The sequence below is a fragment of the Humulus lupulus genome, chromosome 2 (genome assembly GCF_963169125.1).
Source record: "Humulus lupulus chromosome 2, drHumLupu1.1, whole genome shotgun sequence".
NCBI lineage: Eukaryota > Viridiplantae > Streptophyta > Magnoliopsida > Rosales > Cannabaceae > Humulus > Humulus lupulus.
In genome coordinates, this window is record NC_084794.1 from 35,002,175 (window position 1) to 35,017,428 (window position 15,254).

Sequence of the window (15,254 nt, forward strand, 5' to 3'; positions counted from 1 at the left end):
AGCGTGATTTCATGGATCCATGGTCCCCGTATCACCTTTGAGTAAATCATCTAGAATGTCTCAATTATTGATTAATTATCAATTAATATTTTTAAAGTTGACTAGGTCAATTTTGGAAAATTTACAAAGATGTGAGATTTAGAGAATAAAAGAGAATCTTTGGGTAAATTTATTAATATTGATAAATTGGTGTCAATATAAATAAATAATATTAAATCAAATTTCAAATAATAATTAGTTAATTTGAATAAGGGTTTAATTAATTAATTAAAAAAATAAAAGATTTTGAATTTAGGCCCAATTGAGATTTAAATTCAAAACAAAAAGATTGGGCCCAAGTCCATTTGTGGGAGCCCAAGACTGTTATTTTTTGTTTATTAATTTTAATTAATTTAAATTTAAGTTTAAATAAAGCTTATTAAGTTGTCTCTATAAGGAATATGATATCTAAGGTTTTCATAAGAAAGTCTCAATTAATTCATTGGGTAAGTGAAAATCTAGACAATCTAATCATTTCTTGGCCATTCACTATCTTCTTCTCTTCTAGATCTATATCTCATGTGTTTAGAACCAGCCCACACTAGTTCTAGGTTGATCAAAGGCTTGGTGAGAAAGACTATGTTGTTGATCTAGTTCAATCTCTTGATAATACTCTGCTACAGAAAAGAATCAAGGGTTAGAGAGGTTGAAGGAAGGAGTTGTTCCAATTCCACTGCGTAATGTAAGTTTCTTTACTTTACTCTGTTTTGTATCTATTTCATAGGAGCATGTTCTAGGTATTTACATGTTTGTTTGATAATATGTAAATTACATGAAAATAAATAAAGATCCTGTTATATGCAATTTCCTCACAAACTGAAACAATCGCCTTCGGGCTTAGATCAATGTTTTTTCTCCTCGAGATAATCATATACTTTTTAGTACATGTTGTTATTTTGTGATCTATTTTTGTTCCCCTTAATCTTTTATTTTCTCATTCTTATGAATTTGTAATTCTTGCACACTCGAAATTGTAGGGGTTATCTTTAGATTGTGATAGGTTTTTTGATGGCTCAACTAAACAATTTTAGTCGATATTCTGGTTATACCCAGGAGTTTTCCCGCCTAATAGCATTATGCCTGTTAGGAATCATGCCTCAGACCTAGTTATCTCCAATAGTTTTATCCGCTTAATAGCCTTATACGTGTTAGGAATCAGGCCTCGAACTTGGTTATATCCAGGCTTTCCTAGTTCTCTTCTAGGTTTTGTTTTGTCTTAGAAATCTCCCAACTTAGTTCGTATTCAAAATTAATTTGAAAATCTGAGCTTTAAAAAGTCATTGAATAATCAATTTTTCCAAATTCTAAGTTTCAAATTTTATCTGAATATGTTAAACACTTTTAAAATCTCTTTGGTTATGTGCCCCTCAAGCAACCATAAATTATGCATATTCTAGGTCGCTTTTACAAAATGAGCACATGATACTTTACAATAATAAGATGAAAATATTGGCTCTATGTAAAAATCCAGTGTTATTTAGATGAAATGACTTTTATAAATAAGTCTTACATGGAATTGTACAAAAAACATTAAAGGAAATTAACTATGTCAACTACTACTTATAGTAATTTTTAAGGTGTAGGGCATTCCAAGTCCGTGGAACTATCTATTCATTTAACCGAGCTAGTTTAAAGGTCCCTTCACGTAGGATTTCAACAATCTGGTATGGCCCTTCCAAATTCGGTCCTCATACACCATCCCTGGGATCTTTACTTGCCAAACATACTTTCTGAAGCATTAAATCACCGAGTCCAAGTCTACGCCTTTCACCTTCGAGTTGAAGTAGCGAGTGATTCTCTGCTGATATTGGACGAGCGGCAATTGTGACTCTTCTTGTTTTTCCTGTATCAAATTCGTGGATGCACTGAGTAGCTCGTGGTTTTGATCTTGAACAAAGGTTTTCTATCTATGTGTCGTCACTAGTGCCTCAATCGGAAGCATCACCTCACTTCAGAAAGTCAGAGAGAAGGGAGAATGCCCTATGGAGGTGCGATGTGAGGTTCTATATGCCCAAAGTACTTGTGGGAGCTGCTCGAGTCATAATCCATTGGCTTCATCTAACCGCTTCTTTAAGCTCACCTTTAGGGTTTTGTTTACAGCCTTGACCTGCCCATTAGCTTGTGGGTATGCTACTGACGAGAAAATCTTGGCTATGTCGTATTTTTCACAAAAGTTTGTGAAGAGATCTTTATCGAACTAAGTTCCATTGTAAGACATGTTCTTCTTCGAGAGCCCAAAGCGACATATAATGCTCCTTACGACGAAATCCATGACTCTCTTCGAGGTTATGGTCGCTAGAGGCTCAGCCTCGACCCACTTTGTGAAGTAGTCGATGGCAACAACTGCATAACGAACTCCTCCTTTTCCTGTTGGTAAAGAACTAATAAAGTCGATTCCCCATACTGCAAATGGCCAGGGAGATGAGATCATGGTTAACTCAATGGGTTCTTCCCAGGCAATGGTAGCGAAGCGTTGGCACTTGTCGCATTTCTGCACGTACGAGGCCGAATCCTTTTTCAGCGTAGGCCAAAAATATCCATGTCTCAATATCTTTAGAGCCAAGTTTTCCCCCCAGCATGGTCTCTGCAGAAGCCTTCGTGTACCTCATGCAAGATAGTCTGTGCTTCCTCGAGCAGAATACACCGCAAGAGGGGTATTGAATGCCCTTGTCGATATAGAGTCCTTTCAACCATAACATACCACGGAGCTTGATATAGCAATTTTCTTGCTTCCTTTCGATCGCCTGGTAGTTTACTGGTTGTGAGGTACTCCACTATGGGGGTTATTCAGGTCGGTTTTATGTTAATCATTCTGACCTCAACTGATTCGGCCATTATGCTCAGTCGTTCCAAGAACTACATCGGGACTACATTCAATGTATCCAACTCTTTGGTGGTGGCAAGTCGGCCAAAGCATCTGCATTAGAATTTTTTTCGTGGGGTACTTGTTCAATGGAGCAGAACACAAATTCAGACAACCCACCTTTAACCTTAGCAAAGTAAGCCACCATTTTGATACCGCGAGCTTGATACTCCCCCAATATTTGATTAACCACGAGCTAGGAATTACTATAACATTGGATCGCATTTTCCTTCAATTATTTCGCCACCCGTATTCCTGCCAATAGAGCTTTGTACTCTGCCTCATTGTTGGATGCTTCGAACCTGAACCTGAGAGTTGTATGGAATCGATGCCCCTCAGGTGATATCAGAATTATCCCATTCTTGATCCATTTTTGTTAAAGGATCCATCAACGAAGATTTTCCACAACTCTTGCACTGGTTCTCTCATTGGCTCGTCCTGAAAACCTGTGCATTCGGCCACAAATTCAACGAGCGCTTGACACTTGATTATTGTGCGTGGCATGTACAATATCTCAAACTGGCTGAGTTTGATGGCCCACTTTAGTAGACGTCCTGATGTTTCAAGCTTTCGCAAGACCTTCCTTAAAGGTTGATCGGTTAAGACATTGATGGTGTGGGACTGAAAGTACGATATGAGTTTTCTTGAAGCCAAAATCAGGCAGAATGCGAGTTTTTCTATTAAAGAATATAGAGACTCAACTCCCAGGAGTCTTTTACTCATGTAGTATTCCGGCTTCTGCACCCGATTTTCCTCTCAAACTAATATGGCACTGACTGCATTTTCTGCCACAACCAGATATAGAAGCATACATTCTCCAGCTACAGGTTTTGATAGTACGGATGGTTCACCTAGGTGAGCTTTCAGGTAGCGAAATGTCTGTTCACATTCTTCGGTACACTCAAACTTTTTGTTCCCACTTAGCAAGTTGTAAAATGGGAGACACTTGTCAGTAGATATTGAAACGAAGCGGTTTAGGGCCGCCACTTTTCCAGTTAAGCTCTGTACTTCTTTACGCGACCTAGGCGAAGGAAAATCTAGTAACGATTTGATTTTCTCTGGGTTTTCCTCTATCTGCCTTGTGTTGACTATGAAGCCCATAAATTTTCTAGACGAAACTCCAAAACTGCACTTTTGGTGGTTTAGCTTCTTTTTGTATCTCCTTAGCACTCCAAAACACTCTTCCGGGTTGGACACATGGTTGCTAACAGTCTTTGATTTAACGAGCATGTCATCGAAATACACTTCCATGTTTTCCCGATCAGGTTAACGAACATTTTGTTGACTATTCGTTGGTATGCTGCACCGACATTCTTTAACCCGAATGGCATAACTTTGTAGCAGTATATGTTATGCTCAGTCATGAAGCTAGTATGCTCTTGGTCTGCAAGGTTCATCATAATCTGGTTATATCCAGAATATGTGTCCATGAAATACATGAGCTCGTGACCAGTTATTGTGTCTACCAACTGGTCGATTCTAGGTAGTGGGAAACAGTCCTTAGGACAAGCCTTGTTGAGATCGGAGAAGTCAATGCAAGTTCTCCATTTCCCATTGGGTTTCGGGACCAGAACATGGTTAGCAACCCAAGTCGGGTATTTTGCTTCCCTGATAAATCCACACCAAAGTAGGTGAGCAACTTCTTCTTCTAAAGCTTCCGATCATTCTCTCCCCAAAAGCCTTCCTTTTTGGGTCTTTGTAGGCACATTCTTGTCCAAATTCAAAGTATGCATTATTACATTCGGACTGATTCCCACCATATCTTCGTGCGACCAGGCAAAGACATCTAGATTATTTCTCAAGAACTCGACCAGCTCCTTCTTCCTTTCAGCTCCAAGGATTTTCCCAACCTTTATAACCTTTGAAGGTGCCTCTGGGTCGATACAGATTTCCTCGAGCTCCTCCAATGCTTGGAGCACAGACCTGTCTTCGCCTAATCTTGGATCAATGTCCTGTTGGGCGACCTCGTTGTCTCATTCTTAAGGTTCTTCCACCCCATGGGAAACTTCCATTACCCAGGGCTCCTCTCCTCCCTTAACTATGACCATTGCTTACTACCCAGGATGTGATTTTCCCCTCATGGAAATGCTATAACATTATCTGGTAGCGAGTTGGTCTCCTCTCATGGTACATATACATGTAGTTGAGGGAAACTTCATCTCCAGGTGTCGTATCGAGGTGATGGTCTCAAAATTCATCAGTGCGAGTCATCCCAAAATCGCATTGTATGAGGTTGGACAATCGATTACGACGAACTCGAGTATTTTAGAAACAGTTCATGTATCATCCCCTAGAGTAACTACTAGTCTGATCGTCCATATGGTTGTTGTTCCTTCACCTAAGAATCTGACAGTGTCATTGAAGTCACCTTAAGATCGGTTATGGATAATCCCATCCTTTCTAGGGTGGACCTAAATAGCACATTTACTGAGCTCCCATTATCAACCAATATCCTTCATACTCTTCGGTTGGCGAGCTGAACGGTTACCACCAGTGGATCATTATGCGAGAACTGAACGTGGCTAGCGTCCTCTTCTGTGAAAATGATTGGTTATTTCTCCAACCGTTGTTGTTTTCATAATTGTTGCTCTGGGATGAATTCAGCACCATTGTGGGTTTTTAACTCCTACATATACCTTTTCTGGGCCCCATTGCTCGTGCCAGCCAAATGGGGTCCTCCGGCAATAGTGGTTATATCCCCTCCTACTATTGGAGGAGAATCAAATTGGTTCCCCTAATTTGTCTTAGCTTTGGGTTGGCTGATCGGAGTTTCCGGAGCTAGATGGGAATTTTTCTTGGTTGATTGATTGGGAGCTACTCAGTTTCAAGCATACTGGGCTAATAGTCCAGCTCGAATGAGAGTTTCTATAATGCCCTGGATAGCCAAGACCGCTACACTGTGTACTTATAAAGGTGCAAGACTCGCTAATCAAGTCATTAATTTAAAAACGTGTCACTAAACATGTATGAGCTAGGGTTAAAAAGGTTTTGGTCTCAAAAGTTACATTTTATATAATTATACAGTTATATACATGGGATCCCAAAAGAAACAGAGTTTAAAAGTTGGATTACAGACTCTCCAAAATACAGACAACTGACAGCCATACTATGGCAAAATGAACATTTATGGGTCTCGCGTCCCTGCCTAAAACCTCAACCGTGACGGCTGAGCAACTGGTCATGTACATTCCGCTTGCAGAGCTCTCCAAATCAGGGCTGATCGAGTTTGCCCTTACCTTTACCTGCACCACGTAGCACCCGTGAGCCAAGGCCCAGCAAGAAAACATATTGTGCAACACAAACAATAATAGCAAATAGTAAAATTCACTAAGCATAATCTTCCATCAAATAATTCCACATTAACCATTTAGCATATGTTCAGAATCAAAGGTGCAATTAATCATTTATAACACTTAAGTCTCATAACATCCAGATCACATAATAATTAGGGCCGACAACTTAGGCCACACCCTCTGTTTACCCCACTGACTCCAGCCCGCTTAAACCGAGCTCAGTGCATATTAAGTTGTCCTCGGCTACCAGTGGCCAAGCCACGCCCTGTACGCTAGTGTAACCCTTGGCACTCTTAGGCCGTTGGTTCACTGATTAGTTTGCATGGCATAATACCATCCTTTCAAGCATACACAATAGAGAACCCTTACTCCCATTACAGATATACAACCAGGTGCAGTTTTCTTACCTTTGATCTTTGCGATTACTGATTACAAGCAACGCTTCTCAAGCACGATCTGTTCCCGAGCCCTAGCATCAACACCTCTTCTGCTGAACCACTTCTCTAAGGAAAATCCAAGTCAATTCCCAAGCTTTTCCACCTTAATTCTTAGTACTGATTAAATTTCTTGGATGATTCTTGGCTAAGCCCCTAAATCACTCCTTCAATCCACTGAATTCCAGCTGAATTCCTCTAAAATCTTCAGTGTTTTCCTTGAGAAAGAAGAGAGAGAAAAGGGCTGAGAGAAGAGTCAGTCTTATTTTTGTTCTACTGTTTTCCTTTAATTCAGTTTACCCTTATCCCGTTAAGTCAATCCCGAGGCTCGGGGTGCCAAAACCGCCCCCGAGGGCAAAACGGTAAAATTCTCCAATATACCAGCCTAGATTTCCTAACCACAAATATATCTCCATATATTTATTTTCATAACCCAATAGTCTAAATAACTACCCGATACCTAAAATACCCCTGACTTATCCAAAGTCAATTGCTAAGCCCCGTTGTGACTTTTCCCGCTATCTAGCCCTAGGATCGCCTCGAGCCATGCTCTGCAAACCTACCCACATAATAATGTGGTTCTCACAATACCATATATATGTCACATTAACATCAATATAGTCATACAAGCATTATTAATCATATAATTATGCATTTAAATCAATAAAATCATTCAAATCACATTTAACCCAATTATGCCCTCCCAGCACACTAATTAAGGCCCTTAAGCCTCATTAGCGAATTTGGGGTCGTTACAGTTTCAATCTTGACCTTCAATTGTCGGCAATCATCAATGTTATGGACGATGTCATTGTGATATCGGAAAAACTTAGAGGGATCTCTCTTCGCCCTCTGGTGCCTCAACGACTCTGGCTTCTTCCACGAAAGGCGATTAGAGTTTGCCAATGAAATATGTTCTCGTGTATTGGTCAGGTCAGTGTAGGTGGCATAGATGGGCTTGAATTTTTCCCCGGGTTTTCTCTTCTTTGTGTTGTTCTGGTCGCTCTCACCATTCCTATTCCTCTTATTGTTTCCCACATGGTTATTCTTCGTAATAGGTTGAGCCGTAGCTGCAGTACCCGCCACTGCTCCAACGGGCTGAATAGGGATCTGGCTAGTTCCTACGACAATAGATCGCACCTCCTCCAAATTTATCCATTCTTGAGCCCGAGCCAAGAATTCATCTACATGTTTTACTCATTTTTGCTGGAGTTCCTGCCATAAATCACCTCCTATTGTGAAACCCGCCCTCATTGCCATGAGCTTTGTAAAACCTGACTTAAAACCCATTAATTTACTAAATACTCCATATTTAAGTAAATAAATGTTTACATGAATCTCTTTAAAAAAACATAACTTTTTTAAATAAGAATGGATTAACACCTTTTACAAACACATGCAACTCTAGATCTGGATATTTAAAATAAATCATGTTTCACATGTACGACGTAAGTAAAAATACACGTTTAAGACACAACATAAGCCAACGGTTAAAAAAAACTTTATAAAAATAATACATAAGTAGCAACCCCTTGACCCCCAGGTCAACCAATCACGACATGGACACATCGGACCGAGCCTGCTCCAAATCATTGCCTCATCTACTACACTTTTTCTCTTACCTGCAACATAGAGTACCCGTGAGCTAACGCCCAATAAGAAGAGCTATGTAGGTCACGTCCCCAAAGCTTAAACAGAAAACATAAACATAAAATATAAAACGTAAAACGTAAACTAATTCAAACTATCACAACCTAATTCATATACGACTCATAATCTATACCTTAACATATATAGAGTTCAATAATAGTTCATATCGTATCACATCATTCTCATAACATAACTTAACATGCCATAGCATAGCATACCATAATGTATCACAATTATTTCATAATCATACCGTACCACAACATCTCATCATACAATCGTAACACATATTACTGATGTCATACCAGTCGTAAACCAGTGCTAACCTGGTCAAGTGTGCAACTAAGCACGAGAAATGTAAGCATGCATTTTATTATAACGCACACATGCATTTTCATCACGTAAGCATGTCATGCAAGTATACAGCAAACAAACAACGTAGCAAGTGTTGAAAGTTTATAGTAACGAGTGGCGTCCCACCCTAAACCTCCATGACCTCGGACACTTACCTGTTTTGATAACGACTGTGCCCAACATCTTACCAAACAATAAACAATTTCATAACATAAACATAGATTATACAACTCTGCTCAAGTGTATTCACACCCATATCAATGTAAGAATGCAACAACATACATAAACATGCAATATTCATAAACTCATAGCATACATCACAAAATCATAATCATAACCATAACATACATAAACTTAATTAGATCACATATACATAAATTTGTGCCTTCAAATGCACACCCTGTGTTACACTGACCACTCTTCTTACCTCAGGTCCAACAGTGCTCCAAAACACGTTCCTTGTTCCATTCAAGTATCCTTAAGCAAGTCCTAAGCCAAACAACATACAAGCTTGAACTTAGAGATCATACATCATATTAGACTTATGAAATCTCTCTTAGCTTTCTAGGACTCCTAACAACCCTAAAATGTCCTTAAGAAAGTCCTAAAATCCACAAACAGAAAACCCTCAAACTATACCATCAAGTCCCCAACCAAGACCATCAAAATGAGGAAAACACATGTTTTCTGGCCATGTAGTGTGGTCGCGCTACCCCTTGGGCGCGGTCGAGCCCGACAGAGAACCCAGAACGCGACTGTTCTTCAAACAGCCATATTTCTCTCATTTCTGATTTGAACTATTCTTTTTGCATTTTTTCATCTTGAATCCCTCTATATCATCATACAATTATTAGACATCAATAAAATATCAAAAATTCATGAGAACCCCCTAACTCAATAACTCTAACAACTTTTACGAAATAAATCTCATTCTTCCTAAGTTATGAACATATATCCCAAAACCAGTCCTTATTTCATCATTAATTCTTCCATAGCATGTTTATAACATTAAAACATATTCATAAAATACCCTAACATGAAATTCTAAGAACTAATTCATATCATCTATCCTTAAATTCCATGAACAATTATAAACATGACCTAGATTATAAATAATAATACGATCTTACCTTCAAGTTGATTCTTACTTCTCCAACCTTCTAGACCTCAACCTTAGAGAAAATCCTTGCTTTGATCGATACATCGACTAACAATAATATAATAGATTTAGCCTTTATTTTTCCATAATTAATTAATTCTTAATAATCAATAATACGCAATTACCTTCCTGTCCCCCATCTAAGCTTCCTTATGAAACCATTTAAGCATTTTTTAGTAATTTATCCTTAAGCTAATAGTTTTGACTAATGGAAATTACAATTTCTACCACAAGATTCATATTTCTATTCTCACCCATTATTTCCAATATAATTGGCACTTAAACCCTTAATACTTGAAGGAATCGTGTCTTGCCACTACAATACATACACATATCATAATCATGAAATAAATCACACATTATCATGAAATAATAAAAAAAATAATTCACATATCCATGCATCAACATAAATTACCAAATTTCCCTCACAGACCAAAATTACCACAATACCCATGAAATGCAAAGGCGGATAGTCCAAGCTTGGAGCTATCATCAACATCTCTAGCTCGTGTTGCGGTGTTGGTGAACCTATTCATATATGCTTTCAGGGACTCACTATGTTGCTATTTTATGTTGGCCAACAAGTCGACCTCAATGCGAGTTTCCTTCAAAGCCCGGAACTCTCTTAAACTCGGAAGACAATGTCTTCCACAAGGTAATTTAATGTCTTTTGTACTTATTGAACCTCAATTTGGCAGGTCTGGTCAGAGTTGCGTGGAAAAAAATACACCTTAGGTCGAACCCGACATTTTCGGCCATGAATAGCGTATTGAATGTCCTGAGGTGATTTGATGGATCTGAGTTTCCATCAAATGCAGACATGGTCAGCATCCTTAAGCCAACAGGATACGGAGTTGCTGTGATGTTTGGAGCGAAAGGTTTGAGCTCCTCATCAAAATCACAATCATCAATTCCTTTTCTATGTAAGAGCCTCTTCATTTGCTCCTCCATCAAGGCCAGCCGCGCAAGGTTAGCTAGGAGCTGATCACCAGCCCCTATCCTATTGTATGCGTTAGATGGGTTATTTTCCCTCCAAACTTAAGTTTGGTTGGGTGGGACATTCCCATTGTTGCATATAATAGACGGATCTCCCATGTGGTGATTATAACTCATATCATCATGGCGAGCTGGATACCTCCTTTGAGAATTCAGATGATCATGAAGGTCAGGATGTGGATCGGAATGAGGACTTTGTGCGGAACTCAAATGATTCCTCGGGTCCCTTTCAAACCTACATCCACATTGGCTCCCCATCCAGTAACTTTCGTTAGCAAAATTTACAATCCACGGCTGAGATTGAGGACCTGGATTATCAGCACGAGGTCATGGGACATAGATGTCCTCTGAGGGGGGAGTATTTATCCTGCTATCCCCTCGAACTGGAGCGTTCCTCAGCGGGCACGGTGGTGTTGAATGTCTAACCGGTGATGGCGGGTGCCTTATCGGTGAGGCTATCCTCGTTCCAATGGGGTGCTCTAGGTTAGCCTTTCTCGATTCTACCCCGATCTCTCGGGTCCTCTGTGCATGAGGATCTGATCGCGGCATGGATGGATTTGCTAGGGTGTTTTGTCTCCGTGAATTGGTCCCAGCTCGCCCTGTTGGGTTGTTGTGAACATTCTTTGGAATATATTCAGAAGGCACAGAGTTGGGAGTTGCAATTCTGATCGATCGACTAACATGGGGATGATGGTACCTATAAGGATTATCAGGTTGAGCACTCTACTGATTTCGCTTGGAAGGTACAGAGCTCGGAGTCGTAGTCCTAACAGAATGACTAGTATTGGGTCGGTTATTCCTTTGGGACCTATTGGACCCACTTAGCCTCTTTCCGACGTTAACATCGGTTGCAAGAGGGGGTAAACGAGCCAAGACCTCCTTGATTTTCTTGTTAGCCCGAGCGAGATGGCTCCTTAATTGGGAATTTTCCATCTCGATGGTTGTTAGATACCCCAGATTAGGATTTGATGGGCATAATGTTGAACTCCCAGTATCGTCTTGGCCCATATGTTGCTTTCTAGGGCGTTGCTAAACGTATGGGCCTTTTCCAGTGGAAACGGCCGTATGATGCGCCTCTAAATCACCAGGCTGATCCATTTCATTGTCGTGCATAGATCGAGTGACCACCATTGTAACGCCATACTTCCTTAGACTAGTTACTAAGTGAGTTTAGAATGTGTCATTAGCTCGCTAATCGAGGTTTTATATTAAAAGTGTGACTAAACTGAGATAAAACCCGTTCCAAGACATTAAATAAAAAACATTTGGTTATTCATTGAAAACATAATAAGTTATACAGTTGGGGTCCCAAAAGCTCTGTTTAGAAAATACTTTACATCACATAATACATTTAAGGTTGACTTAGGCGACAAAACAACTATTACAGTACATTTCCCCAAAAATAGCCCTAGCTGTGGCAGCCAGGCAGGCCAAACATGTACCCGTCGCTCCACGCTCTCCGTACTCATGGTTGGTCGACCTTACCCTTGCCCTTACCTGCACCATAGAGCACCCATGAGCCGAATCCTAGCAAGAAAACTCAACACAAAACAAATAACAAATGAATATATATCAACAGCATATAACAAAGCAGCCAACAGGCTAAACACATAGCAGCCATGTCGTCCCAGGCGCTTTACCAGGCCCTGGGTTCGCGGTCATCACCAAGAGGATGACTCCAGCATCCTAGGAGGGTCTCACCCTAATGGATTGCACTCCACGTGCTTAACACCATTCCTGACCCCTTGCCATACTCAGCTTTTCACTCAGCGTGCTCAACACCGTTCTCGGCCCCTGGTCATACTCGGCTTCCTTTCGCTCTCGGCCTTCGCCGTTTTCGCCCTTTGCCGTTCCCGGCCTTCACCATTCATTCACAAATATATTGTTATATTATTTTATAATATAATGTTTTAGATTAAATAAATGTGACAAAGAGTGTCACATATTGTAACATATAATAGAGAGTTGCAATATTTAGATATATGAGAAATAACCAAATATGTAACATATTTGGTGTTACAAATTCAGCTACAAATTTGTAACTTCCAAATATTACCCTTTATTGTGTAAATTTTTTGTTACACAATATTGAGATGAATTTCTTAAAGCCATATGTGAAATGACTGTCAGAGATATGATTTTAACCCCAATAATGTGTTTTGGGGGTTACAAAATCAATTGGGAGAGTGTTGGAAACATTTGGAAAAACAACACAAAAATATGTGCTGAAAATGGTCAGTGGCCGCGGCCTGTGGGACAGAGAGCAGTGGTCGCGGCCACTGATGTCCCTGGCAGCAGCCATATGTGCAAAATTGACAATTTTTTCAGCTTTTTCCAATTTTGTTGAACGGCTCCAAAAACCCAAATAACTCCCAAATCTCACTTTTAATTCCATAAACATCCAATAAATCATTGGTAACAGCCATGGGGGTTGGTGGAATTTGAAATTCAAATGGTGTCTCTAAACTCTGTAAATAGGAGCTTATTGCACACTTGAAAGACACAACTTTTCTATCCATTAGAGCACTTGGCTAGAAAACATCTTGAGGCTTGATTATTCCAGAAAGCATTTCCCAAATCTGTGAGAGATCCCTTAGTGCTTGAGTTAGGGGGAAATAAGCTTTTGGACAAAGGTTTCAAACCTTGTTCAAGTTGGTGATCCCCAACACTCTTCACTTTGGTTGTGTGAGTGAGAGTTCTTTGTTGATTGTTCTTGTTCTTTTGCTTTTCATTTCTTCTACTGTTCTCCTTTTCTCTTTTATTTGTATCTTTTGTTTTGGAGTTGTAATCTCATCTATATATTTCATTCTACTACTTCTAGTTTATTTGTATCTTTTTGTCATAGAGTTGTACTCTCTATTTTTATCATCTTCCACCTTTTTCTCTATATTTAAATGTATCTTTTGTTATAGAGTTGCAACTTTATTTAATCAATCAATATTTATTTGTAATATTTTGTCTAGAGTTGTATTTTCTTACCAATTTCCATTGAGGCAAATTTATTTTTCCTAACATTCAAAAGCTTATTCTTTGTTTGTTTCAATGGAAGGTGAGACCATCAAGATTATGAATCAAGATCTAGTGAGGTTGGATAGGTTTGATGGGTCCAATTTCACTAGAAGGCAAGACAATGTGAGATTCCTTTTGACCACTCTCAAAATCGCCTACATTCTAGAGTCCACTCTAGAACCTCTCCCAACGCCATCCGACAAGGACACTCCCGAGGAGGTGGAGAAAAGAAGGAAGAGGGAGGAGGACAATCTCCTTTGTAGGGGTCATATCCTCAACGCCCTTTCCGATAAGCTCTATGACCTCTACACCGAGACCAAATCGGGAAATGAGATATAGGACGCACTTGAGACAAAATTCAAGGCGGAAGAGAGAGAGTGGGAACCGACTTGAGAGAGAGAGAGAGAGATTTGATGTTATCTCCCCTTCTAATTTTCCTTCTAACATCTCAGCAACTCAAAGAAGTCAAAGCACATCCCTTGCCAAAAGTCCAAAATGCCCATTAAATTGATCTAAATCCTCAAGTGCTACCAAGGGCAATTTCGTCATCAACCGAATCCCGCTAATTCCTCGAATGTTCCTATAAATCTCCATTTAAACCTGACATATCTAAATAATTTCTAAATTACTACCCGTTACTCGATAAATCCCGCATACATATTACGTTCCCAAAATACCCCTAGACTCCTCCCGAGCTGGGTATTTGACCTCGTTGTGACTTTCTAGCTAAACTGCTCCCTAGGACTATCTCAGATCATGCATCACAAATAAATCTCCACTCACTCGTGGTATCAGTCACAATATACACAAGTATTGCTTTTATGCCCTTAACATGCTAAAATTACAAATATGCCCCCATAGCCAAATGGGGCCCACATGCATATTTAATTCACCTAAACATGCATGTCTAATCACATAATCATCAAATTCACATATTAACGTAATTAAATCAATTATTGCCCTCTAGACACGCTAATCAAGTCCCTAAGCCTTATTAGCAAATTTGGGATGCTACAACCATGATGAATGTTGAGTGAAACTTTGTGTAGGGGATTAAGCACTAATGATCTCTCAATGAAAGAACCAATCTGTTGACGCTGTTTTTGGCCAACAATGGATTAAGAAATTCGATAACAGAGATATTAGTGCTATTTTCTAAATTGTAATTAACTAAAAGAACAATTTCTCACACTCACACTTTTATGTGGTTCAGTGGTTAAAATCTACCTAGTCCACGAGGCAATATTATTAATCTTTTACAATTTTTGCAGAGTTTTAGTCCATTATCCTTGATATTCATAGTGGACATTCCTGGAGAGGTTTGGGTAACCACATGCATAAATATGGTAAATAATCAATCAGGATAATTTTCCATTTACATAAGGATATGATTTCCTATGGAAATTACATCCGTATCTCAGGCAATAAATATGTAATTCAACCTGGGCATTAACGAACCT